This window comes from Lissotriton vulgaris, unplaced genomic scaffold (genome assembly GCF_964263255.1).
Source record: "Lissotriton vulgaris unplaced genomic scaffold, aLisVul1.2 SCAFFOLD_1285, whole genome shotgun sequence".
In the NCBI taxonomy this organism is placed as follows: domain Eukaryota; kingdom Metazoa; phylum Chordata; class Amphibia; order Caudata; family Salamandridae; genus Lissotriton; species Lissotriton vulgaris.
Window position 1 is genome coordinate 380,676 of NW_028248729.1, and position 25,436 is coordinate 406,111.

General features: G+C 46.7%; 1 protein-coding gene across 2 annotated transcripts in view; it reads left to right on the forward strand.

Moving 5' to 3' along the window:
• The first annotated feature begins 1,537 nt into the window (after positions 1 to 1,537).
• LOC147663844 (uncharacterized) overlaps positions 1,538 to 25,436 on the forward strand; it is a 146,123-nt gene continuing 122,224 nt past the window's right edge. The window contains exon 1 of one of the 2 annotated variants that reach the window (XR_015305213.1): positions 1,538 to 1,647. The gene's annotated coding sequence lies outside the window, so the exon portion shown is untranslated. The remainder of the gene's footprint in view (positions 1,648 to 25,436) is intronic. The other variant, XM_086950159.1, reaches the window with a different exon arrangement.

Consider the following 25,436-nt stretch of genomic DNA (forward strand, 5'->3'; position numbering starts at 1 on the left):
TGGGACATAGTCTTGAAGAGTGTTGAACAAATAGTAGTGCATGGCGAGCTTAGGGAGAGCATGGTTGGCCCTTCTGTGAGACCACTTGTTAAGATTCTGGATGAACTAACTCTGAGAGACACAAAAGTTCTAATGAGAAATTACAAGTTTGTACCACCTGAGGGTTTGAGGTGCTAAAACATTATCGTGAGGGGCACTTAGGGCACACTTTAGGAAAAAACGGGTGAGGGAGAATTTTTGGCGTTCCTGTATGGATGATCAGATCATGGCTTGTGTGTGGATTGTGAAGTGTGTAAGGAGAGGGGAAAATGGCTTAAGACCGGTGTCCTTACAGCACAAGGACATATTGAATACCCTGATGCACCTTGGATAACGGAGTACGATACCCTGAATAATAATTAAGAGAAAACTAAGGCAGAAAAGTGATGTTACAAATTTATACATATGATTTTGTTTAAAGTCCCATTTAGTATCATACCCGGGCCTTTCAGACTCTTAAAACAACAACAACGGGTCGGTATTTATCTTGTGGAAAGGGGTCAACCCTACCTGAGGTGACAGCATAAAAAGCACAGCAGAGTCATAGTGTGCTCTGCTCAAGCCTGCAGGATGGGGGTGGAGAGGCACCAGAGGCTGGCGCTGAGCTGTCTCCTGCTGCAATAGGTCCTGAAAGTGAGATAAGGAGGCGAAGTGGCTAAATGAAAGAATAGTGACTTGAGCTGTCTTGAAATAACCTGGCCTTGTGCACCTGCAGAGTCCAACGTCTGACACATGTCTAGTCATCAATGAAAAGTGTGTACGGGCTGAAGGCAGAGCCAGCAAACACAACCAAAACAATACACTTACGTGTTGGCACTGCCGTAGCGAATCCAACAGGCTGTTCTTTTAATTTCCGCATTAAAGCATGCCTTATGCCAAACTGAATTTGATCTGGTGGATAAAACATCATGGCATTTTTCTCTATTTACATTGCTATATACCCTGCTGTGCATTTGAAAAACCCAATAAAGAGTTTAAAAAAAAAAGAAAAAAGAAATAAGCTGTCCAGTTTATTTGCACATCTAACACATTTTCTCATATATTTAATGAAATACAAAGTCTCTCTTCCAGTTGACAGCTTCCTGTAAATACTCTTTAGTCCTCTGCATCAGTGGTTTGTAGATGTGAAGTAAAGCTGTAAATATTTTTTTACAGCAGCAACCAAGAGTGAGACCCTGTATCTTGGACTGTGTGTGTCTTAAAAACATATCTGTGGTATCTAAAACCCAGGTCTTTCCTGCCACAAAATGTTTGATCCTGTGAAATGTGTTCACTCCTGGGGACTGGGAATGGAGGTTCTGTTAGTGGCCACCAGAGGGCGCGCCTCGCTTTCTGAGGAAACCACTGAGCACGTTGTATGAAAGGAAAGAGTTTCCTTTTCCAGGTCAGCGGTGGCAGAGACAGCACCAGCACCGGATGCTGACATCCCTCCGGCCTCTTTGTCTGTTCCCAGTCTGCTGCAGAGGAGGAAGGACGCCCTGGCTTTCTGTATAGTTATCTCATCATGAGACCCTCACAGACCCCCCCAGACCGCAGATGTGCACCTGCCCCGCCCCCGCCCTAGGACGTGGAGAGAGCCTGTAAATGTCTGCACAGGTTTCTACTCAGGTAGGAAATTGTCAGCACCTTCTGCTGTGTTTGTAGAAATAGACGGTATAATCCTGGGGAAATCCCTGCCAGGAGCCGGCTCCTCTATGGGGTGGGTTGGGGGAGGGTAGAGGAGGGGAGGCTTTCATTTTGGCCCTGTGGGTGTTTGTGATCATCATTTGTGTTAACATCTGTGCAAGGTGCTTTGCATCTTACTGCACTGGGACAAATCTGTGCACAATGCACTGCATCTTACTGCACTATGAGAAATCTGTGCATGCTCCACTGCATCTTACTGCACTGAAAAATCTGTACCACAGCACTGCAATTTAGTAAGATGAAGTGCAGTGACACAGATTTCTCATAGTGCAGTAAGGTGCAGTGATACAGATCTCTCATAGTGCAATAGGATGCACTGCGGTGTGTACAGATTCCTCATAGTTCAGTAAGATGCAGTGCAGTGTGGGCAGATTTCTCATAGTGCAGCAAAGTGCAAGGTGCACAGATTTTTCACAGTGCAGTATATGGCAGTGCAGTGCATAGATTCCTCATAGTGCAGTAAGGTGCACTGCAGCGTGTACAGATTCCTCATAGTGCAGTAAGGTGCACTGCAGCATGTACAGATTCCTCATAGTGCAGTAAGATGCACTGCAGCGTGTACAGATTCCTCATAGTGCAGTAAGATGCACTGCAGCGTGTACAGATTCCTCACTATTTAGTCATATGAAGTGCAGTGAGTGTGTTTAGAGTTTAAGAAATATGTGTGCTCTACACTGATTATTCCCCACACTGTGAGAGGTATTTACTTTTTGTGGAAACTTTCACACACTGTATCTTTTATGTCTGGCACTCTGAGGGGGTTTAAATAAATGCGGGTGTCTGTGACCATTGCACTGCATTGTACTCTGTGATGGTGGGCGTACTGCAGGCTGGAAAAGCAGGCAAGGAGGCCGGATATAGTGGGCGATGTTGTTGTTTATTCGGATTCAAGGTATAAAGCAAGATGCGGGGATAAAAGAACAAAGTCCAGATAAGGGGTCCGAGGTCTGCTTCAGGGCTTGGGTCCAGTTCCTTTCTTCAGGTTCGTCTGGCGGGTCCGGCGTCGCGGAGGAACCTCGGAGGGCAATAAGAGACACAAGAGACCTGTTAGTCTGGCCGGGATCTCTATACAATACTTCCACCGTCACCCGGGTAGTGAGGGAGAGAAAGGAATGACCGTGAGGAAGGGGGGGGCGGTATCCAGAAGGGAGGTAGGGGACGAGAGCGAGTCGAGTGAGGTCGTGAGGGGAAGAGTTTCCACACAGTGAAGTGCTATAAAACTAATATGCAGTGAGACTAAGAGTATGTTTGTGCCTATGGGAGAAGATATTTACACAGTATCTACAATGAGCACCTAGCGAGCTCTGAGGTGGAATTACGGTACTCACACGGTCCGCCGTGACTCTCCGCTGAGTCACGGCCGCTCTTCAGCCACCTCCTCGGGTGTCCACCAATCCTCCGTCCACACGTCTTCTTTGGTCGCCTCGTCTCCTTCTCCAGCTCCAGTTCGAGTGTCCTGCCACGATACTCCAACGTCGGTCTTCTGCCAAGTCTCAGCTTTTCCCTGTTCTGACGCTGCCACGGGGGTGGGACTTCCGGGGTTAGAGGGTTGTACTTCCTGTGATCGAAGGTCTCTGATTGGCTCCTGCAAGAGAGAGGAAGGCGGAGTTCCGTTGGACATGGTTGCAGCTCCTATGCTCGTTATTATCATGGGGAAGCGTTCGTGGGGCTGCAGTCCCGGCGGGAAGGAAGGTGACACAGTTGTGTGGGGGCGTTCGCGGGGTAGGAGGGTCCGAGTCTCCGTCTCACATACTCACACTGTATGCAGTGCTAACAGAAGAGGAAACCACTACACTGCACTTCACTTTGTGGAGACCTTCACTGAAGACTTAATCTGTGTATATGGAACCTTGACTGGGGAAAATAATTGGGATATGCATAATCGTTTGTTAAGTGTATTTGTAGAACGCATTATCACCCGAGAGGTATCCTGGTGCTGTGCAGGTGTGTAAGTCTAGCCTAGAGGGAGGAGTCATTCAAAGAACCAGGGCATCAGCTTCTTGGTTAGCTCAAGAAGTGAGGAGGAGGCTCTGATGTGTTGAGGGAAGTCGTTCTACGCGTTAGGAGTGATGTATGAGAAGAGTTGGCCTCCGGATCCGTTTCTGTGTATGCGTGGGCTGTGTCTGAGTATGAGTCCGGCTGAACATAGGTGCATAGGGGGTTGATGGAAGGAGATGCAGTTGTGAATGTAGGCAGGGATTTGTTGGTTAGTGCCTTGAAATGTGGCCGCTTATATATCTGGAGCTAAGCAGCTCTGAAATGTGTTCTGAGTGGGAGGTTGTGGATACGTCTGGTTGCTGCATTTTGGTTGGTTTGCAGCTGTCTGGTGAGCTGATTGATGATTCTTACACGGAGAGTGTTCACATAGTTGAAACTACTGGTGATGTGTGCGTAGATGGCGGTCTTCTGCGTGAGCCATTATACATTTTTTTGCAGGGTGTGGAAGCAGTGACGTCATAGACCTGGGCGAACAAGTTAAGCTTTTTGTAGATGATGATCCCTAGGCTGCTGGCAGGCGAGTTGGGATTGGAAGTAGGTCCTAGGTTGGATGGCCTTCAGGTGGAGTCCCATGGGCAGGTGTTGTTTCCAAAGATCAACACTTCTGTCTTGTCAGTGTTGGTTTCTACTTCCGTAATGCAGGTAGTGAACTTGTTTCTTGTGTTGTAGTTTTTGCCCAAGAGTGTCACTATTAGTTGTGTGTTGTCACTGTAGAAAAGGATGTTGATGTACTGGGTATGAATGATGTTAGTCAGTGGGGTTATTTAAGTGTTGAACAGTGTTCTGCTGAGGAGTGAACCTTGAGGTGCTCCGCAGATGAGATTTCTGGTTTACAAGGAGTATGACGTCATGTTGAATGCCAGAGTTCTTTTTATCTGGAAAGAGTAGATCAATTGCATGCAGATTCTTGAATCTCGATCTTGTGAAGGCGCCAGATGAGGATGAGATGTGGTACCATGTGACACACCGCCATGAGGTTCAATAGGATGACAGCCTTACCCTCTCCTCTGTCCTGGATCATGCAAATGGCATAGGTAGGTTCAATGGGTGCTGTTTCTGTGCTCTGGTTGGGCGGCATCGAGATAGGGTGGCCTTGAAAAACTGGTGGTTGATGAGGTTGCTGGTCAGACACTTATTGATTGTTTTCTCTAGGACTTTGGCCATGTATGGTAGGAGGGTGATTATTAGTCCGTAGTTGGAGAGTTTGTTAAGATCCTCGGAGGGTTTCCTCTCTAGGGCTGTGACAGATGCCTGCCTCCAGGTTTCTGGGAAGAGGACCACATTGATGGAGTCATTCAGGATGGGAGTGAGGACTTCACTGATGGTGGTTAGACCTTTGTTGAAAGTGTGGTGGGGGCATGGGTCTAGGGGGCCCCGGAGCTGAGGGTCTTCATGGTTGCGTCAGTCTCGTTTGCGGTGATGCCGTTCCACATGGTCAAGGTCCATTCTTCAGCTGAGATTGGAAGACTGGCTGCGAGGTCACTGGAGTCAGGTTGAAGATTGAAGTTGCGTACGTGGATATAATCTTCCTCCAAAATAAGTTAGAGATTGCTTCAATGGGTTTTGTAAGGGAGGTTGTTGCTGACTTCAATGCGGTTGTTGTGGGATGTTCACGTGGCATTTCAGACATGCTGGTGGACGACTGTCAGGGCAGATTTGAAGACGTTGTTGTCTGCTGTGTCTTTGCTCATTCTCAACTTGCTTTAGAGTTGCTTATACTGCTGCATCACCACCCTGAGTTCTTCTGTGTACCAGCTGGCATGCTTTTTTATCTTGATTTTATTTTTGTGTTGCTATGCTTGAGGGGGTTGCAGGTGGTGATCCATTCATTGACGCACTTGACGTCTTTTGTTAGGCTGCTGGTATGCTTGAGGGGTCCACGGTGTTGATGCAGGTGGTGAGAGATTAATTGAAGTTCTTGACGTCTTCTGTTAGGCTGCTGGTATGCTTGAGGGGGTGCAGGTGGTGATCCATTCATTGAAGTTCTTAATGTCTTCCGTTAGGCTGCTGGTTCGCTTGAGGGAGGCAGGTTGTTGGTGCAGGTGGTGAGCCAGTCATTGAAGTTCTTGATGTCTTCCGTTAGGTTGCTTCTGTGCCTGAGGGGGTCCAGGGTGTTGGCGCTGGTGGTGATACATTATTTGAAGTTCTTGATGTCTTCTGTTAGGTTGCTGCTGATATGCTTGAGGGGGCCAGGGTGTTGGTGCAGGTGGTGATCCAGTCATAGAAGTTCTTGATATCTTCCGTTAAGTTGATGGTATGCTTGAAGGGGGCTAGGGTGTCGGTGCAGGTGGTGATCCATTCACTGAAGTTCTTGATGTCTTCCGTTAGGCTGCTGGTATACTTGAGAGGGGCACGGTGGTGGTGTAGGTGGTGATCTAGTCATTGAAGTTCTTGATATCTTCTGTTAAGTTGCTGGTATGCTTGAAGGGGGCTAGGGTGTCGGTGCAGGTGGTGATCCAGTCATTGAAGTTCTTGATGTCTTCCGTTAGGCTGCTGGTATGCATGAGGGGTGCCAGGTTGTTGGTGCAGGTGGTGATCCAGTCGTTGAAGTTCTTGATGTCTTCCGTTAAGTTGCTGGTATGCTTGAGGAGTTTCAGGGTGTTGGTGCAGGAGGTGATCCAGTCATTGAAGTTCTTGATGTCTTCCGTTAGGTTGCTGGTATGCTTGAGGGGGTCCTGGTTGTTGGTGCAGGTGGTGATCCAGTCTTTGAAGTTCTTGATGTCTTCCGTTAGGTTGCTGGTATGCTTGAGGGGGTCCAGGTTGTTGGTGCAGGTGGTGATCCAGTCTTTGAAGTTCTTGATGTCTTCCGTTAGGTTGCTGGTATGCTTGAGGTGACGTGTGTTGTGGGCAGAAGCCCAGTCCTTTTCTGAGATGTTCTTCCAGCAGCGGCTGCCTACCCAGAGGTGGTGAATCTCCTGTGATTCAGGGTGCTGAGCTTGAACCTTTAAAGGGTGTTTCAGTTCAGGTGATAGGTGTTTGTTTGTAGACTCAGATGTTATTTAGTGTGGAGAAGTTAGGGTCCAGGAAGTGTTCAGCTGTGTGGGTGAGTCTGGTGATGTGCTGAGTACGGCCGAGGGTCCCAAGGCATTTGAGGAGGGAATTTGAATTGGAATCAATACGGTCCTCTAGATGAAAGTGCTAGTCTCCATGGAGGTTGAAAGTGCTGGAGTCAATGATAATCTCAAGTCTAGATTCGTTCTGATGTCCATTCTTTCTGTTGCACAGACCTATATCTCTATATTATCAAAGTCAAAACAAGCCTTTTCCAATCTTTCTCCTGCATTTTTCTTTGGGTCTACTGGCTTCTGATCATTCACTTTATCGTTAACAGGAAAAGACATAGGTTGGCTAGTTCACTTTAATGCTTCCAAATATTTTGAGGATACCCAGTGCTGAATGCTTCAATCTGTGACCCAAATTGAACCTCGTTTGGTTCGTGAACATCTGAGGAGAAAAATAAATGGTTTTATTTCCCCACACGGGACTCGGTCCTTGTGAAGGTCACCTTCATCAGATAGGAGCCTGCTGTATCCTCTCTGGTTGTCTACTTGATGTCTGGAAATACTACGTGGAATACACATCTAGGCTCCAGTGATCCCATACTCTTTACCAAGAGACTAAAAACAGCCAAAGTTTACCCCAGGCAGACTCGGGGCTAGTGAGCGGAAGGTTTATCTTCCAGTGCACTTGTGAAAGAACTCAACAAGGTGTGACTGCAGTACTCGTACTTCGAAATTTTGGACATTTACAGAGATACTGTCGCAAAGACAATCTCAGCCTAATTTAATGACAAAAACATCAAGCTTGATCTGACTGTCAAAGCAACCGTAGATGTATCCATGAGAAGGCTTCTGGTCCTGGTACTTAACCAGGGTCAATCACATCATTTCACCTTGTTTCACGCCCAACCATCCATTCATTTTGCATTTTGTGCAGTTTTCCGATCCTGCTGACAGAGGGAAACATCGCTAAGGCTATTTCCTGCATTTAGGCTTCAGGCTTCAGGTTCAGTGGGTGGAGGCAAGATCTATTTTATTTCGTCATTGTTTTAAAAAAATCTTGAATAACCCTGAACACCTACCTGACTTATTACACACTCTTGCGCCCCGGTCCAGCGCAGCCTTGTGGCTCATTGATGTGGAGGGCATAGACAAGAGCAAAGACCGGAACCACTCACTTCCGGTAGCGCGCCATTTTGGTCGGCGCTCTGCTTGCTGCACGCTGCATTTCCTAATTAAAGCTAAGAGACGGCGCGGGCATACTGTTTGTGCAGTTTTCCAATCCTGCTGACTCTGGGAAACATCGCTAAGGCTATTTCCTGCATTTAGGCTTCAGGTTCAGTGGGTGGAGGGAAGATCTATTTTATTTCGTCATTGTTTTTAAAAAAGCTTGAATAACCCTGAACACCTACCTGACTTATTACACACTCTTGCGCCCCGGTCCACCGCAGCCCTGTGGCTGATTTATGTGGAGGGCATAGACAAGAGCAAAGACCGGAACCACTCACTACCGGTAGCACGCCATTTTGGTTGGCGCTCTAGTTGCTACACCCCCCCTGACAACTATTTTAATCCAATATGGCGCGTGCCCGCAGCGGACGCGTGCAGCGGGTGTGCCGGCGGTGTGCCGAATGGTGCGCCAAAGGCAAGCCCGTCTGCACCCGTCCCCGCCAGTATGTCGCCTCTCGCCAGAAATGCTGGCCAAAATCTGCCAGGTAGCTGTCTTTACTCCAGAGAGGTTTTATTAAATCTGCGTTCTTCATCTCACCATTGTAGCTTTCCCCCACTTCATCCCTTGAGTGGCCCGTCATGCTGTCCGCGCGGCACGTTTGTACTTTCTAAACCTATGCCTTTATCCGTATCTCCTGTCATACCCCCCTCAACATGGGCTAAAAATACTGCTGTTAAATGTTTGGTCATTAGCTAAACACCATGCAGAAATATACGACCTTATCATTGATGAAACTCCTGATATTTTCTTTCTGACCGAGACTTGGCTTAGTGATGATATGACGAATGCACTGAATCTGGCGCTACCCCCTGAATACTCGATTTCTTTGGTGAACAGAGCGACTAGGGGAGGCGGTATTGCTGTGATTACCAGGTCTAGCTACTCCTGTCTTTTTGATAAAGTTAATATGGAGGGAGGTGAATGTGCTCACTTTAGTATCTCTGTGAGCACTCATTTTACCCTTTCCGGTCTATTAATATATAGGCCTCCCAGACCTGCCTCCGGTTTTAACAATGCTCTCTTAGAGACAGTTAGAGCATTTGCTGTGGAATAGGCTAATTTTAGCATTTTTGGCGATCTTAACCTCCACTTTGATCTGGATCAGGATCAGACTATTTGCACTATGCTTGCCGATTTAGCCGCATTTCAGCTCCATCCAATAGTTAAAAGCCTTACACATAAAAGAGGCCATATTTACCAACATTGAGATGTCCACAGCGACTACCCCTACTCCTATGGCCTGGTCCGACCATCTCCTAGTCGAAATGACCACTCCCACATCTACATCTTCACACAACAATACTCAACGTTCGGTATATAAAAGACTGTGGCGTAAGTTTCGACTTGAAGATTTCCACGCACTTTTAGAAGCGGACCCTTTAGGCCCTTTTAGTAATGTTGAGACAGGATATGATTCATTTTGTGCCTGGATCACCCGGGCTCTTGACACTCTTATCCCGGCAACCTGGATTAAGGGTCGCACGCAGGATTCTAACCCCTGGTATAATGACACCTTGACTCCTCTCCTCTGAAGAAGGCATGTAAAAGGTATGAGCGCGAGTGGAGGAAAGACTATACTCCTGGAAAAAAGCTTTCTATCTAGCCGAACTTAAAACGTATCATAGAGCTGTATGAGGGGCTGGAGCGGAGTGCTATGCTTCTGAGATTAAATTGAGCTCCAACCCCGCTAAAGTCATCTTCAAAATTCTCAAAGATCTCAGTGCCAAAAAATCTCCAGCGCCTATTCCTACGTCAGAACCCCAATGTGAAGAATTGGCCTCCTTCTTCGTGGAGAAAATACAGGCTATTTATCAATATTTTCCTTCCATGACTATGCCCGGTCCATGTCTTTTCATTAGACCAGCCCTAGCCTCTAATCTGACGGCTATCCCCGAGATTTCCTGGGAAGAATTTAGCAAATTGACTGTGAAAATTAAGTCCGGCTCTCTGGCCGACCCACTCAAACCTGCTCATTTCAGAGAATCCTCTCTGCCCTGTATGGCCCCGCTACACCAGCTGATTAATGCCTCTTTCTCATCCGCAATTGTTCAGGTGAAATGGAAATAGTCGTGGGTCTCTCCCATCTTTAAAAAACCTAATTTAGACCCTATGAAGCCTGAAAATTTCAGGCCTATCTCTTTTCTTCCCTGGGTAGCGAAGGTGGCAGAATCACATGTTAATATTATACTCACCAACGTCCTGAGCTCCAATAACATTCTGGACGAAACGCAACATGGTTTCCGCGCCGGTCATAGTAAGGACATCACTCTCTTGGCCATGACGGAACACCTGCGGATTATCCTTGACCATGGTCAAACGGCGGCACTGATCCTGTTAGATCTCAGTGCCGCCTTTGACACTGTATCCCACAAGGTTCTGCTCCACCGTCTTGAGGAGGCAGGGATCACTGATCTGGCCCTTGCTTGGTTCAGATCCTTTCTGACCGAGAGGTCCTTTTGTGTTTCCACCCCTCCTTTCCTATCTCAGGTACATCTTATTGAGCAGGGCATCCCCCAAGGCTCGGCATTGAGCCCCACATTGTTTAAACTTTATGTTCAGCCGCTAGCTGATGTCGCCAGACAATGGGACCTCACCATCGTCTCATATGCTGACAACACGCAGCTAGTGGTTGCCCTAACTGAAGGATCGGCCCCAAATGTCTCCAGGTTTAAAAGCGGCCTTATTGCCGTGGAAGACTGGATGACATCTCACTGTCTGCAACTAAATGCAAACAAGACAGACATGCTACTGGTTGGAAAAAACGTAGACCTATGGGGCGATCACTGGTGGCCCAATGCTCTGGGTAAAGCCCCAGAACCCAAAACAGAAGTCAAAAACTTTGGGGTGTGGCTGGACTCCGCCCTTAGTTTTTGCTCACATACAAAAAAAAGTTGCTGCTACATGCTTTGGCATTTTACGTGGTCTAAGACCTATTTTAAAGTAATTTGACTCATCTACAAGACAGCTGATAGTCCAGTCCACGGTTCTTTCCCGATGATACTACGCTTGTTCCTTGCTTCTGGGAGCCAATCAAGCTGAGATCTCTCTGATGCAGCGCACTCAAAATGCGGGTTTGTTTTGAAACCCAGTGAAAAGTGCACGGTGCTAGTAAGTTCTCTTGCTAGTACTTCATAGTATCCCCACTAGATAGCCAGCCTGTGCCACACGGCACCAGGGAGAATCTCCCCATGCTCTGTATTTTTCCTCCCAACCATAGTCCTGTCAGCACCTCCATCCTTCAGGGTAATGAGCTTCCTCCCTTGGAGGATAACTAACAACACAGACCCCATGATATTTAAATGGATGCACCTAGGGACATCTGTGTCCCCTTCCAAAATGGTGATTGCTGCTAGATTGTTTCCAACAGGGGCACATTACCCAAGTTAACAACTCACTATAATGGGTGCTGCTGGGACACGTCTGTCACCTGACAATTCTTTAGTGAATGCCCCCTCAGTGTGACCCCTGTAGCAAGTTATCCCTTTGAGCTTGAAAGGATGTTCTTTTCCTTTTGTACTGACTTGAAACCCAATTCCTTTTTGCCTGCGTCCTATCCATGGGAATGTTATCGGTTCCTACGTATTAAGTAGGACTGTGTATTCTGGACAACATAAGTGTCAAAATATGGGAACTTGGTTCACGAGTATCATCAGGAATTGTTGGCCTGGTTCCTAACTTGCTCCCAGTGCCCCATCTGAATCCCCTAAACTCACTAGGATACCAGATGGTATCAGCAACCACGAACATGACCACTTTTGTACTCCCCAAGGGAAACATGGACACAGACCCACCCTTTTGTTGTTTACTTTTGCATGCCCAAGGTAAACACAAGAAAGATACGAATTGGCTTTTCAAACATTTATTGAAACAATCGTATTCTTGTGTAAAAAGAGTGTGTTGCAATTATCAGGCAAAACAAACAAAGCAGTGTAACCAGCATTGCAAGAATGGTATAAAAGACAAAGATGTAATGCTTTCCCTTTTGGGTCCACTTTGGTTCTCCCTTAGTTTTGCATTTTAGGGTTCCTCTGCTCGCTCTGCATAGCCACATATAACACATTTGTGGTATTAGTTTGAGACTATGCCACGCACACAAAGCACTTTACGAACTTGGACCCGAATGCCTCAACACACGACTTTCCTTCTACACCCCCTCCCGCCAGCTACGCTCCTCCAACCAAGCCCTGGCTGCTGTACCTCGCATCAACAAAACCACCATGGGAGGAAGATCCTTCTCCTACCTGGCGGCTAAAACCTGGAACTCACTTCCCATTCACCTTCCCCTCACTCAAAACCACCTAGCATTCAGAAAGCAACTTAAAACCTGGATATTCGACAAATTATTCCCCACCCCTCCCTAAGCGCCTTGAGACCCTCTGGGTATGTAGCGCGCTATATAAATTATCTGAATTGAATTGAATTGAATACGTGTTTGTTATTCAGGGTCTATTCTTGGGATTTCGTCTTCATATTTCACACAAGGTGCTTGGAATATATAACAACGTAGTGTACTGTTTTCTTTGCTCGTCCAGCAACAGCTCCTTACATTTAGACATAACACGGTCCCATAACTGCAACTCCAGCACAATAGTTTTATGATATAAACAGTGTTCCGTCCCCTTGGGGTCAGAGAGGAGAAATCCAGCAAAGGGGACTGTTCTGGAATGACAGCAGTGCCCGATATGCAGCCCTGCGTAAACTAACTTTACACTCATGATGTGGACCAACTTACTACTTACACTAGGTATGGGGTCTTGGGCCAATCCCAGAGATCGCGAATGTATCCCTCTGCTTACATATTAAGGGTAGAACTAGACACATATATAATTTGCCATGCTTGGGATGTCGGTCCTATACAATCAGATTAGTAATTATAATAACTTTGAGTTGCATCTGTCTAATGAACACAGCACATTTGCTTCATAATAGAATATGATCATTCCAATAAATGTATTTTAAACATTTATTGTGTCTTTCTTGTGTTTAGAATGGGCATGCATGAGTGAGTAAGTGAGTAACAAAAGGGGAGGATCCGTTGCCACAGGGCCCTTGGGGATAGAGGGTCGCGTTTGAGCTTGCTGAAATCACCTGTCACTCTGGAAAGATTAGGCGTTCAGGTTAGGCACTGTGTGCTGCCAGGATTGGGCCGACAAGTACGGACGTTGTAGAGAGACTCAGTCCCTAAACTCTGATGTCCTGTTGTCCTAACAAACAGTTCTGCTTTACCAACGGAATCAGTGCAACAAGTTCACCGTTATAACATTACTGTGTGGTTATATGATTATATTATTCTACTCCTACCTAACACTATCTATACGATTGCTAGCATAGTGGGAGTACCCTTTGCCAGATACCTTGGGTTAGCCTAAACTGCCATACCTGACTAAGATGGATCACAAAGCCAGCCTGTGTAGAATGGTTAGCCTCCATCTTTTTTTTTGCATCAGTCTTTGTGTGTGTGTTAAATTTTAAGGCAAATACAATTCTGTTGAGTTTAGACATTTCGAAGGCACACGGTTTGATTTTAAAACCTACAATTTCCACTCAATTCCATAATCGTTCTCAGTTGACTTTGTCCATGCTGTAAGAGAGAAGTGCCATTAGGTGTAACATAAAATGCATAAGATACAATATTATTTAAAGATTATATATGATTTGGCCATGCTGTCATGCCATTGTCCACAACAGCCAATGCATTTTCCAAAATAATCCTGTCAATTTATTTTAATCTTAAGCTTTCAGCTGCGTCCACAGTTCATTGTAAGTGGTGTAGATGAATCTTTTAGCATGTGGTGACCTAGGACCCAACAAGAAATCTTGTAAATCCATGTCATCAGAAAGGAAATCTGGATGTTCCTTAACCCCTTCCACGCAGGGCTAATTCCCCCGTGGTGGAGCTGTGCTTATGACGAGCTGAGCTCATCATGACTCCGCCCACTCCTTTAGAATGCCCGCACAGGCGGGGAATTACCCCCGCGTGGCCGGCAGCGGCAGTCATGAAGAGCTCAGCTCGTCATGGGCACAGCTCCACTGTGCCTCATGGCGAGCTCAGCTCGTCATGAGCATGCAAGGGGTTAACTGCAGATAATGTGGAATGTTGTAACCATTGCTGTGTTGAAGCAGGTTCTGATTATCAAAAAAGAGTACAGCGAGGCTTGGCAATCAGTAACAGTTTAAATGCAATTAAACAATAATGATCAGGAACAGCAGCCACATCTCCTACAGCTGCTTGCTGAAATTTCCTTTGCATTAGGTACATGGCATGCTTTATACTGTACACCCGGTGCGATAAAGTGAAGCTTGTCCCACTTTGGGCAGGAAATACTGGTACAGTGGGTCATAAAAAATTGTGTGTTTACATGCTTAATCCCACTCTGATAGAAGGGACCATAAATACCAACTGAAAGTCACATTCTGAGGTGGTCCAGGTGGCTGCGTGGTAAGCCATTCACAAACGGGAAGGGGTCCCCTTTGCAAATGCGGGGGAAAATATTTTTGAAGGTTCCCAGGGGCCACTCCCTGCCTTTAATAAATGAAGGGAAGGGGTCCCGTTTGCAAATGTAGGGGTAACAAATTTTAGGGGTCCCAGGGACCACCACCTGCCCTTAAAAAAAGAAACAAAAATTTTTCTTTTTTTCTGATATGCATCCCCTTTTCCTTTAGGGAAAACGGGCTGCTTTAAAAAAAAACTGCTTTATTTAAAAGCAGTCCCAGACATGGAGGTCTGCTGAACCTTGCAGGCCACCATCCCTGGGAGGGCCAGCCATTCCCAATGGGGTTGCAAATTACGAGCACCTCATGAATATTCATGAGGCATGCAATTTGCAACCCCATTGGGAATCGCTGACAGTGTCTCAGACACTGTTGTACATGGTATTTTCCGAATCTCAAATTGCAACTCGCAATCAAGCGCAATTCGCGAGTCACAAATTGTCAGGGTCGTACATCTGGCATCTGGTGTCTCCATCACTTGAAGTGCTAGGGGTGAACAGAGGGCGGCTGTGTTATGTTAATTGGTTAAAGTGAATTTAGGTAGCGTAGGCAACAGTTGTTCTGTGGTGTGCTGGACTCCTAAGAGCGGGATCTTTCTATAAATTAATCAGAATCTTTCTATAAATTAATCAGAATCAGAGTGTCTTGAGCATGGACGGTTTCTCTTTCTGTCTTGAGGTACGATCGTGTCCCCTGGCATTGGCTGTCCTAATCAGGTGAATTCCCCCTGTTTTCTGGGTAGCCTTCTTCACACAGGCACATATTAGTTGAAGGTTGCATCACAGCAAGAGTAAGATTACAACCACTGGTAACAAGGCTTTGCATAAGTCTGCGATCCTCCTTGGTACGCAGGTAAACAAACCTGTGAACAATTCTATGTTTGGGGCACCTCCTTCTTTAATCATGACCTGCTGTAGGTTGTGCAGTGTTTGGATGGCTATTGACAGTGTGCAACTGTATAGGTCTTTCATGGGGATGAAGATACAACATGCTGTACCTATGTTGGCGCATACACACCCTTCCATTATGCTCATTAAGTCCAACACATACCAGTGCTGCCTCACCAGGAGACAGATGATGCACATTTTTTATTTTCGTTGAGGCCATCTTCGGTGGTGTTCTGCAGGTCCGGATCTCTGTACTGAGATTAATGTATGACATTGTTGCGCATTCTGTCCATCAACTTTTACTTTTGCATCTGTCTCCCCGAGTGTTTCGGGTATGCCCAGATGTGGGTCCCGTGCTCTCCATGCCACTGGAATCAAGCTATCCTGGCTGAACAGGGGTGAAACCCCGAAACCGGTCCTAGGATACTTGTTTACAGTCCAGGGAGGACCTGGCTTGACAGTTTGGGTTGGACTGTTCCCATGAGGCACAGGTTCTAGACTTATTTACATATAGGTGGGTTCAAACTGGAATGGCATGGAGAGCAAAAAAACGATGGATTGAGGCCCAGATCTCTGTACTGGGGCGAATGTATGACATTGTTCTGCATTCTGTCCATCAACTGTTGTTTTTGCATTTGTCACCCTGAGTGGTACGGGTATGCCCAGACGTGGGTCCTGTGCTCTCCATCCCACTGGAATCAAACTATCCTTGCTGAAGAGGGGTGAAACCCCGAAACTGGTCCTAGGATGCTTGTTTCCAGTCCAGGAAGGAGCTGGCTTGGCAGTTTGGGCTGGACTGTTCCCATGAGGCACAGGGTCAAGACGGATTTGCATATGTCTGGGTTCAAACTGGAATGGCATGGTGAGCAAAAACGATGCATTTAGGCCCGGATCTCTGTAATGGGGTGAATGTATGAGATTGTTCTGCATTCTGTCCATCAACTGTTGTTTTTGCATTTGTCACCCTGAGTGGAATGGGTATTCCCAGATGTGAGTTCTGTGCTCTCCATGCCACTGGAATCAAGCTATCCTGGCTGAAGAGGGGTGAAACCCCGACCGGTCCTAGGATGCTTGTTTCCAGTCCTGGGAGGGCCTGGCTTTGCAGTTTGGGCTGGACTGTTCCCATGAGGCACAGCGTCAAGACTGATTTGCATATGGCTGGGTTCAAACTGGAATGGCATGGTGAGCAAAAGAACGATGGATCTAGGCCCAGATCTCTGTACTGGGGTGAATGTGTGACATTGTTCTGCATTCTGTCCCTCAACTGTTGTTTTTGCACAAGGCAGCTTTAAGCGCCATGATAAAAGTGTAGCTTCAAACATTGATTTCCCATGAAATACAGTATCCTTATCTGTCCCTGGAACTTCCTCCTGTGGCATGGGGGTCTGAGCTGTTTGTTCAGCTGCAGCAGCGGCCTTTTTCTCCTCCCACAAATGGAACGCATCAGTTCGTAGTTTAAACACACGTCTAATTAAATCGGCCATCTAGGAAGGGAGAAAAAGACTGTCACTCAATTGTTTATGTATTTCAAAAGACAGTGGTCCCTAGTAGTTCAGGGATAGGGCAGAATTGATAGACATACACTCAATAGTTGGTATGACCTTTGTCCTACAGGACAGGTTTTTATTGTAAGAGATATTGAAAACATAAAAGGATTTTTTTACAAGGTGGGTACAACCAGTAACCCACAGGGGACAAGACAAAACAGGGGGGTAAACTTTACGCAACAAGGGCAGTCTGTGCTAGTATCTCAGTAAACAGACAATTATGAAGTGCAGAGCATCATTGTAAACATGTTACTATTTGTAGGGTACATATGATGCTACTTTGTCGACGGCGTTTCGATGCCTACACTCAGATACATGGCATCATCTTCAGGACAAAAAATAATTAGTTTGTCTTGGAAGCATAACAGTTTTTTAGGGCCTATATGCGTACACACAGTTATATTGGGGAAACAAAAGAGGCGAGACAAAACATAAACAATGATCAATAACACCAAAGCAACTAGGCATGTATTTAGGTCTGACCGGTGATCATCTGTGCCTTTGTGAGCTATATTGTGACTTTTTTGGCATTCTTTATATAGAGCAATATTTTTGTGAGTTAAAACGTGGTAGTGTGACTGGCTTTTATTTCCATGCAGCATATAGTGACCACATTTAAAATCCGACGCAGTGACAAGTTTGTGGGGGGCGACGCATGAAATTTAAAAACATTCAGGGAGCTCAGTGTTGGGCCGTGTGGGGTTTTTTAAAAAAAAAAGGCGAGTGGCGCGCATCATTCAATGTATTTAGTCTTGGACCATGCAAGGTTTAAGAACGAGTGGCGCGCATTGTAAGCGGCGAAGTGTTTGGTGGTTATGGGCAATGTGCTTTGACGTCTAGCTCTAAGTGGTCAGGGGTAGCATGAAAAAAATATATATGTGTGTTTACCAAATTTGAGGTCCACAAAGTTTTCTGCTAAGCAGTGCCCATGCTTTTTTAGGTTCAAAGCAAGTAGGCTGTTTAGGCAGTGCCTATGCTTCTTAGGTTTAAAGCAAGTAGGCGGATAGAAAATTTTGGGAGCACAATGAGAACCTGCCGAGAAAGCGGGAGATACAAAGGTGAGTATTTTACAAAATTATTAAACTGGTGCGGTGGTTAACGGAAACGCATAAAATAGTTACCAAACCAGGGCAAGGGAGCCTCTAAATACGAGACCGGACCAACCGCGTCTCACTAAGAAGGAAAAAGTAGGGATTGTATAAGTTATGGTCCACGCGGGGTTAGGAAAAGTCGAGCCGAGCTTTCTACTGTTACTTACTTCCTGGTTTGGCTGCTCCTCGTATAAGCAGGATACAGGATGGCGGGGATCGCTAGCGGGCTCGTGCCTGAGAGCTAGATGAAGTGAGTATGCGAAATGAAAAAGGGACTAATCGTTGTGAGAACGGCGGCCATGCTGGAAAGGTGTGGGGGTGATTTAGAAATAAGAAAAGGACTAATAGTAGTGAAACTGGCGGCCATGCTTGAATGGTGTGGGAGTGGAGTGAAAAAAGTGAAAAGTAAACATTGTGCAATATAAACAAATTTGCATATGTACAAGATTCACTCAAGAATCATTTAAGAAACATCTCGAAACCTAGGAGGAAGTCAGATATACAGTACAGTTTGAATGATCACAGGAGAGATGTCCAATCTTCGAGGCGATTGAGGCCTGTATGGATGCTGTTAGTTCGCAGTATCCAGTGAAGTTCCTCCTTGTTGAGTAATTGGGTGACGTCCGCTCCTCTCGGTGGTGGTTTCACCATGGTAATGATTGTCCATGTTAGGTCATTTTCATTGTGGCCTTTTTCTTTGAAATGTTCAACAAGAGGGGCATTTGGGGTGTTGCACCGGATCCTACTGCGGTGTTGTCCGATGCGTAGCTTGACCTTCTGACTGGTCTGTCCAACATATATCAATTTGCAGGGGCAAAAAATGGCATACACCACATTGATGGAGTTACAGTTAGTGAAGTGTTTTCTTTCAAATGAAATGGTACCAAAGGTGAATGTTTATGATCACTTTTTATATCAACAGGCTTTAAGTCTGTGGAATGTTTCCTAAAATTTTCAATTACTTCTCCGGTAAATGACTCTGTAAAATATAACTGCTCTGAGTCCGGCCATTGCTGAACATCTGCTACAATGTCTGGAGCAGAGGCATCACCACGCGCTGCCTTGTCGAGCAGCAGATCTGAGAGTGGCTGCACGGTCAGCGGTCAAAAAAGAGCGAGTCAGTCATTTAGGGTCTAACTCTTTCTCTGTGTGATCTGAGGAAGATTTATCATCATCAGAATCATCTTTGGGGGCAGAGGGAAAAGTATATGGTGGCAGAGATCGATCTAACAAAATTGAATCATCCTGTGGTTTATTAAGTAGAGGATAGAGAGGACACCCGACAGGGTATTGGCCATTTACCTGTAAACTGCGCTCCCTATCCTCTTTTTCTTTTATTTCCATAATTTCTTTACTTTTTATATCCTCCCCTTTCAGATAGATGTTTTTGCCCTGTTATTTGTCTGCTAAAACTTTCTCTTTCCTCACTCTCTCATGCGCTTCTTTCATCCACATTCGCAGACATTCAACCATATCTGGTCTACTTTGGCGCTTAAACACACACTTTTCCACATACTAAATTTTTCTAATATTGAATGACCTATGTATTTGTCATCTTAAATCAGGATCATTCTTAGTATATTTATTCCATAGTGCACTATACATTGTGGAAGAAATACCATTTTTAAGTACATATCCCTATTTGGTCTCCCCTCGGGGGGAGCTGTCTGATTTTGTTCTAAATCCACATTGGTTCCTCCAAGAAAGCAACACATCCTTCGAAGCGTGCGTGAAACAGGCACCCAAAAATATTATAGTATATATAATATTATAACAAAGTGATACTTAACACAAATATTGTACCATTCAAGAATTAAAAAAATTATAGAAAGATCTCCACATTACTTTCCTATATAAATTGCATTTTATATATACCCAAACCAAACCAAAATCTTGGCCAAGCAAATCGAAACAAAAAGCGCCACATTTAGCGATCTTACCAAACAAAAGTCTCCAGCCTCCAATTGCCAAACTCTGAATTGACCAAATGGTCACTGTAAGACGAACGCCAAAAGGGATCTCAGTCGTAGACCGGCACCACCTGGAGGGTCGAGTCGGGAAAATCGGAAAAGCACTTCAGCCTGCAAAGACAAGGGCCTCCTCATGCAGTGCACATCATTAGCGAGATTCCAAACCTCCGTCAAGACCACTCCATCAGGCATCCGAGTCGCCGATGAGCCCCACGTAACGGGCGCCAATTTGTGGAGGTGAGCCTTTTCAGGAGCCCACCTGGTGCAGGGGTTCGCCCTTTTGCGCAGTGGTCCTTTAGACTGACAAAGTAGAGATTGGCATGGAAGCTGTAATATCACGAAAGTATTTTTATTAGGACACATGGGTGGAACTACATTGATACAGAACCCTCAGGCAAAGTATGAGGCAGCACATGGAATACAGAAACCATGGGCCTTATATATACACCTTTTACTGCTGAGTAAGCACAGAGGCTCAAAAAGAGGCGGTACAAGTGTACACACAAATAGTCAGTTACATACAACGATACATCAGAATTGCTTAGTCAACAGAATGGGAGCAGCTACAATGCTGCTGACATCAGTTAAAATAGCCTGACAGTTAAAAACATGACAGGTGCATCCTAACAGCTAAGGCCTCTCTGAGCATGTGCAGTACTCAGTGTCGGAGCTAGTTATAGATGATGACTCGGCGAAATAGAGAAGCAGGCAACCGCGAGGACGGGGAAGCTTATGGCAAACACATGGCTTAACTAAAATTGATGCTAAAAACAAAATGCTCATCCTAACAGTAGTCTCTGCCAAGTTTCCACAGCATGAAGTCCCATTCCCAGATCCCAGAGTATGGTACCTGGTTCCCGGTTAAGAGGGGGACAGGTTGATATTCAGGGGAAGTAAGATGCTGTCTCACCAGTCTTGTGGGGGGAGTGTGGATGAATGTTGTGATGCCCTGGACATTTGAGTGATTGGATAGCATGGTAAATGGTGTTTAAGGGCTGTTCAAAATGTTTTGTCAGACCGAACAGGCCCCATAATTGTTTTTCGGAGTCGCGCCAACACTGTTGGAGTGTGTAAGTTCTGTGGTTGTAGGGAGCTTACACTGGGGAGGGATACTAGAAGAATGGTGCAGGTGTCTTCCAACCCAGAGTGGTGGAAGTGGTTCAGATTAACCCAGCTAGGTGACCTTGTAAGTGAGGAGGTTGCAAGGCCTCACATCCTGTCCCGCAGGGGAAGGTGTGAGACTGGGCTGAATTCCGAGCCTCTACCTCAGTCTCCTGTACTGGATGGTTCTTAGAGGGAACACCAGGTAGGGACACTAGTCTGTCCTGTCAGACTGTCCTTCGAGGGGGATCTCCCCGTGTTAGGTAAGCTGGGAGTGTCTGAATTCAGGCCTCCATCAGTTCTGGTGTCTGGCAGTGCTACTCTTCAGTGGAGTACGGAAGTCCAGATTGAGGTGTGACAGAGGAAAGAGTCCCCAGTGGGGACTCTTTCCTCTGTCATGCTTCTGTCAGCCCTTCTGGCTGGCCTCCGACCCATTGGGCTGGGGCCAGCCAGAAGTGCTAAGTCACCAATTATTGGCCATGTTGACGCCACTTCTGTCCAGGGGCATCTTCGCACACTGTCGGAGGGACAGGAGGTCACGAGCTCTGCGCCAGGCAGACTGTATTGTAGTATTGTAAACAGATTTATAAAGCGCATGGATACCCAGAAGCGTCCCAGCGCTAAAAGAAAGAGCCAAGCTCACAAAGGGAAGTGGAGTCAGTAGGATCACTGGGGAAAAAGAAAGGTTTTGAGAAGCTTCCGGAACCGTAAATGGCATGGTTCAGCCCGCAGCTTCCGGGGAAGAGCATTCCACAGAGTTGCTGCATTCACAGAGAATCGGCGACCTCCAGTACGCGCTTTCTTTACTCTCGGAATTCTGGCCAGGCATTTGTGATCAGATCGAAGAGGCCTGTTGGCCTTATATGGCAAGACTTAACTCTTCAAAATAGAAGGTCCCTTACCTTGTAGAGATTTGTGAGCGATACACAAGGATTTGAACTTTATCCTTTCGCGAATAGGTAGCCAGTGCAGCAATCTGAGTGCCGGTTTAGCTGACACCCTGGCCGTGGTGCCCGTGAGCAACCTAGCTGCAGCGTTCTGGATCTGTTGCAGTTTATTAATTGTGGCTTCACGACAGGTATGTGTCACCCTAGGGGAGAGGGGTAGGCGTGCTCCCCATGAAGTCCTGATTCTGCGGCCATCTGACCAAAGGGTAGCGTCTTTGGGTTGGGGAGCCAGGAGCAGGTGTTTTCCGAACTGGACGGCAGGGCAACTGTAATCAGTGTCCTGACCGGTTTGCCTTCTAGGGGTACCACTCCAGAGGGGTCGTGCATGCCTAGCCGGGATCTTTAGGGTCCCTGGCTGAGTGTGGTAGTACTACCCTGAGAGCAGGTGGGGCCCATCTTAAGGGGAGGGACCCTGATCTTTAGAAGGGAGGGTATAGGGCTCTGGAAGGGGGTGCAGAGGGAGCGAGTCCTCACCTCTGACCCCGGTGCAGCTGGTAAATGTGGATCCATGGTGGTAGACCAGTTGATGGAGAGAGGTCCTGAACTGGTGGGAGAGTTGTGTTCTGGTGGGTGCTTCTCCTAGGAGAGTGCTGAACCCCTGAAGTAGAGGTAGGGTTAGGAGAGGCTTCACCCATGACCTCTGGTTAACCTGAGGGTGCAGACCCTAGGTTGAAGGATCGGTGGTAGTTTGGAACTACACAGAGTGCGAGTGGATAACGGCTATTATGTGCCAGGGGTTAAGGACCAATGACATCTGGAAGGCCTGGTCCTGACCGTGGACAACTAGGGAGTACCAGTGGGGTAGCCTAGTTGGGTCTGAGAGGTTTTTTTTCAGAGGGAACCACGTGGGTTCAGAGTGGCGTAGAACCGGAGGGTGTCCCTGCAGTGCTGGCCCACGTCCGTGTTCTATTGCCCGAAGCAGGGAAGCCCATCAACATAGTGATTGGTCTCCCCTGCATTTTGGCTGGTAGGGGTTTGTGTTGGAGTTGGCTCTTTTTGTAGGTTCACCCCTAAACATTTAGCATTTCTCCCAGCCCTTTTCTCTGTGTAGTGTTAGTGGTTTAAGGCCGCTGGGCACTTTAGCCCTGTGGTCCAGTGTAAAGTGTGGGCACTCTCTGTTACATTTAGTGGGAGTGAGAGTGGCCTGCCCTCCCATAGGAATGCCTGGGGGATTCCCTGCGCAGTGTGTGTCAGTGGTAAATCCTGTTATGAGAGGAGCAGTATGGTCAAGTCTGGTATGTATGAAATTGTGAGAATAAATGCTGCACAATGGTGTGCGCAGATTTATTATGACTATGTGAAAAATGCCACTTTTAGAAGTTGGCATTTCTGTGTGCTAAGTGTCCGCCTGCCTGATGTGAATTGCATGTCTGGTTTTGGAGGGACAGGGCAGGCTGAGCCAGACGTGGGTTGAATAGAGAGATCTGCAGTTGGAGTATGGGGAGGGGTGACCCTTTGATCTGAACAGGGCTGTGCCTGGCAAGGTGAAAGATGGATCAACCTTCCACTGTGCGGCTGATGGCAGACCACCTCTTCCTCAAAGGCAGGATGCAGCCTTGTAAACAAAGTTCTCCAGGACCACACCAAACTGGTTCTGGCTTGGTTCAGTGACTTGTGACTTTTGAGAACAAAGTCTTTTGGTGGTATAAGTAAAGGGGCTGTGACCCAATGAAATTGTTCAGTTCTATGGTGCTCTTCTAGGATGATGTGCTGCTCCTGGTCCTGCTGGGGCATGCTGCTGCTGGGTCCCATGAACTGCCATGAGGGCTTGCCTCCCTGGCCCCTGCATTGCCCCCTTGATTGCTGAGGGCTATTTGTTTTGGAGCTATGGCTCCCTGCAGCCTGTGAGCGATATATTTTAATTCTTTCCTGGAGGAAGAATGTGTTACTTCTGGATGCCAAGACAAACCTCTGTCCGTGTAACTAGAGGGAAAGGACTTTGAAACTTTCATCCATCTTGCTGAAGCAACTACCCAGGGGCCTGATTTGAGCTTGCCTCCTCCTGAAGTCTCAGGGAGATTAGACTTCACCCATCTGCTGTCCGGATTCTTATTTGAGGGGAATTCTCCTCGCAGGTGAGGCCTCTGTTGAGAATTCCAAAGCCTCTGGTTCAACTGCGGGGAACGCGGGCTGAAAGTCATCATTATCACTATTGTGGGCTGCCACAGCTGAGGAGCTGTTGCCGCTGAGAGCCCGCATTTGCCTGTGTTATCAAAGTCTTTGTTATCGCTTTTGTGGGCCGCTGCAGCTGAAGAGCTGTTGCCGCTGAGAGCCCGCATTTGCCGTCCTGCGAGAATCATCGCTATCGCTATTGTGGGCCACTGCAGCTGAGGAGCTGTGGCTGATGAGTGCCCGCATTTGCCGTCCTATGAGAATCATCGCTATTGCTATTGTGGGCCGTTACAGCTGAGGAGCTGGGCCGCTGAGTGCCCGCATTTGCCGTCTTACGAGAATCATCGCTACAGCTATTGTGGGCCGCTGCAGCTGAGGAGCTGTGCCGCGGAGTGCCCGCCTTTGACATACTACAAAAATCATCGCTAACAATGTTGTGGCCGGCTGCAGCTGAGGAGATGTGCCTCTGAGTGCCCACCTTTAAGCCCCGTACTTTCAAAGCTGTGCATCACTTAGTGCCAGCTGCAACGTTTAGGTCTGCGCAATTGCGCACATGGATTCTGCTGCATTGGCAGCCGCCCTGACATTTTGGACATAGGGCATTTTGAACCCCTTTGAGAAGGCCGGTTGGCCAGAGGAACTGTTAGGTTTGTAGGGCGCCAGGCCCTAATGTGATGCATGTGGTGCTTGGAAATGTGATTTATGTAGTATGATTTACACACCCTGTTTTATGCCTCTAAATGTGGTTTATGATTTTGAGGTTTTGCAGACTGTATTTATGTTTTAGTTATCCTCTACTGTGGTTTATGGGAGTGAGATTATTTCCTAAAGTGAGTTATGCTTAGAAGGTTATGGTCTAAAATGTTTAGGCTTATGAGGTTGGCGCAGGATATATTTCATGCCTAATGTGATACAGTGGATAATATGATTTTTGTTGCCGGATGATGCTGAGTCCAGTGTTTGCCAGTAATTGCTGGTAGTGTTCTATGCTTATTATATGTTCTCCGTTTACTATCTATACTAAGTGATGGTTCTGACAGTGGTCCAGGTGGCCCTGTCATGTGTATATAATCTCCTGTAAATATTGCCCAGTGCCAGTTGGCACAGTGTATATTGTGTGATTACTATTCTAATGTGTTTTATGATAATACAATGGCTATTTTTGATATCAACTTGTGTGGAGTTCCTTTTGTGGTGTGCCTAATATGTTGTTGCTGTGTGGGTTGCGCAAATGCTTTACACATGGCCTCCGGGATAAGCCTGACTGCTCGTGCCAAGCTACCAAGGGGGTGAGCAGGGGTTATCTTTGGCGTGTAACTCCCTTGTTCTGACTCTG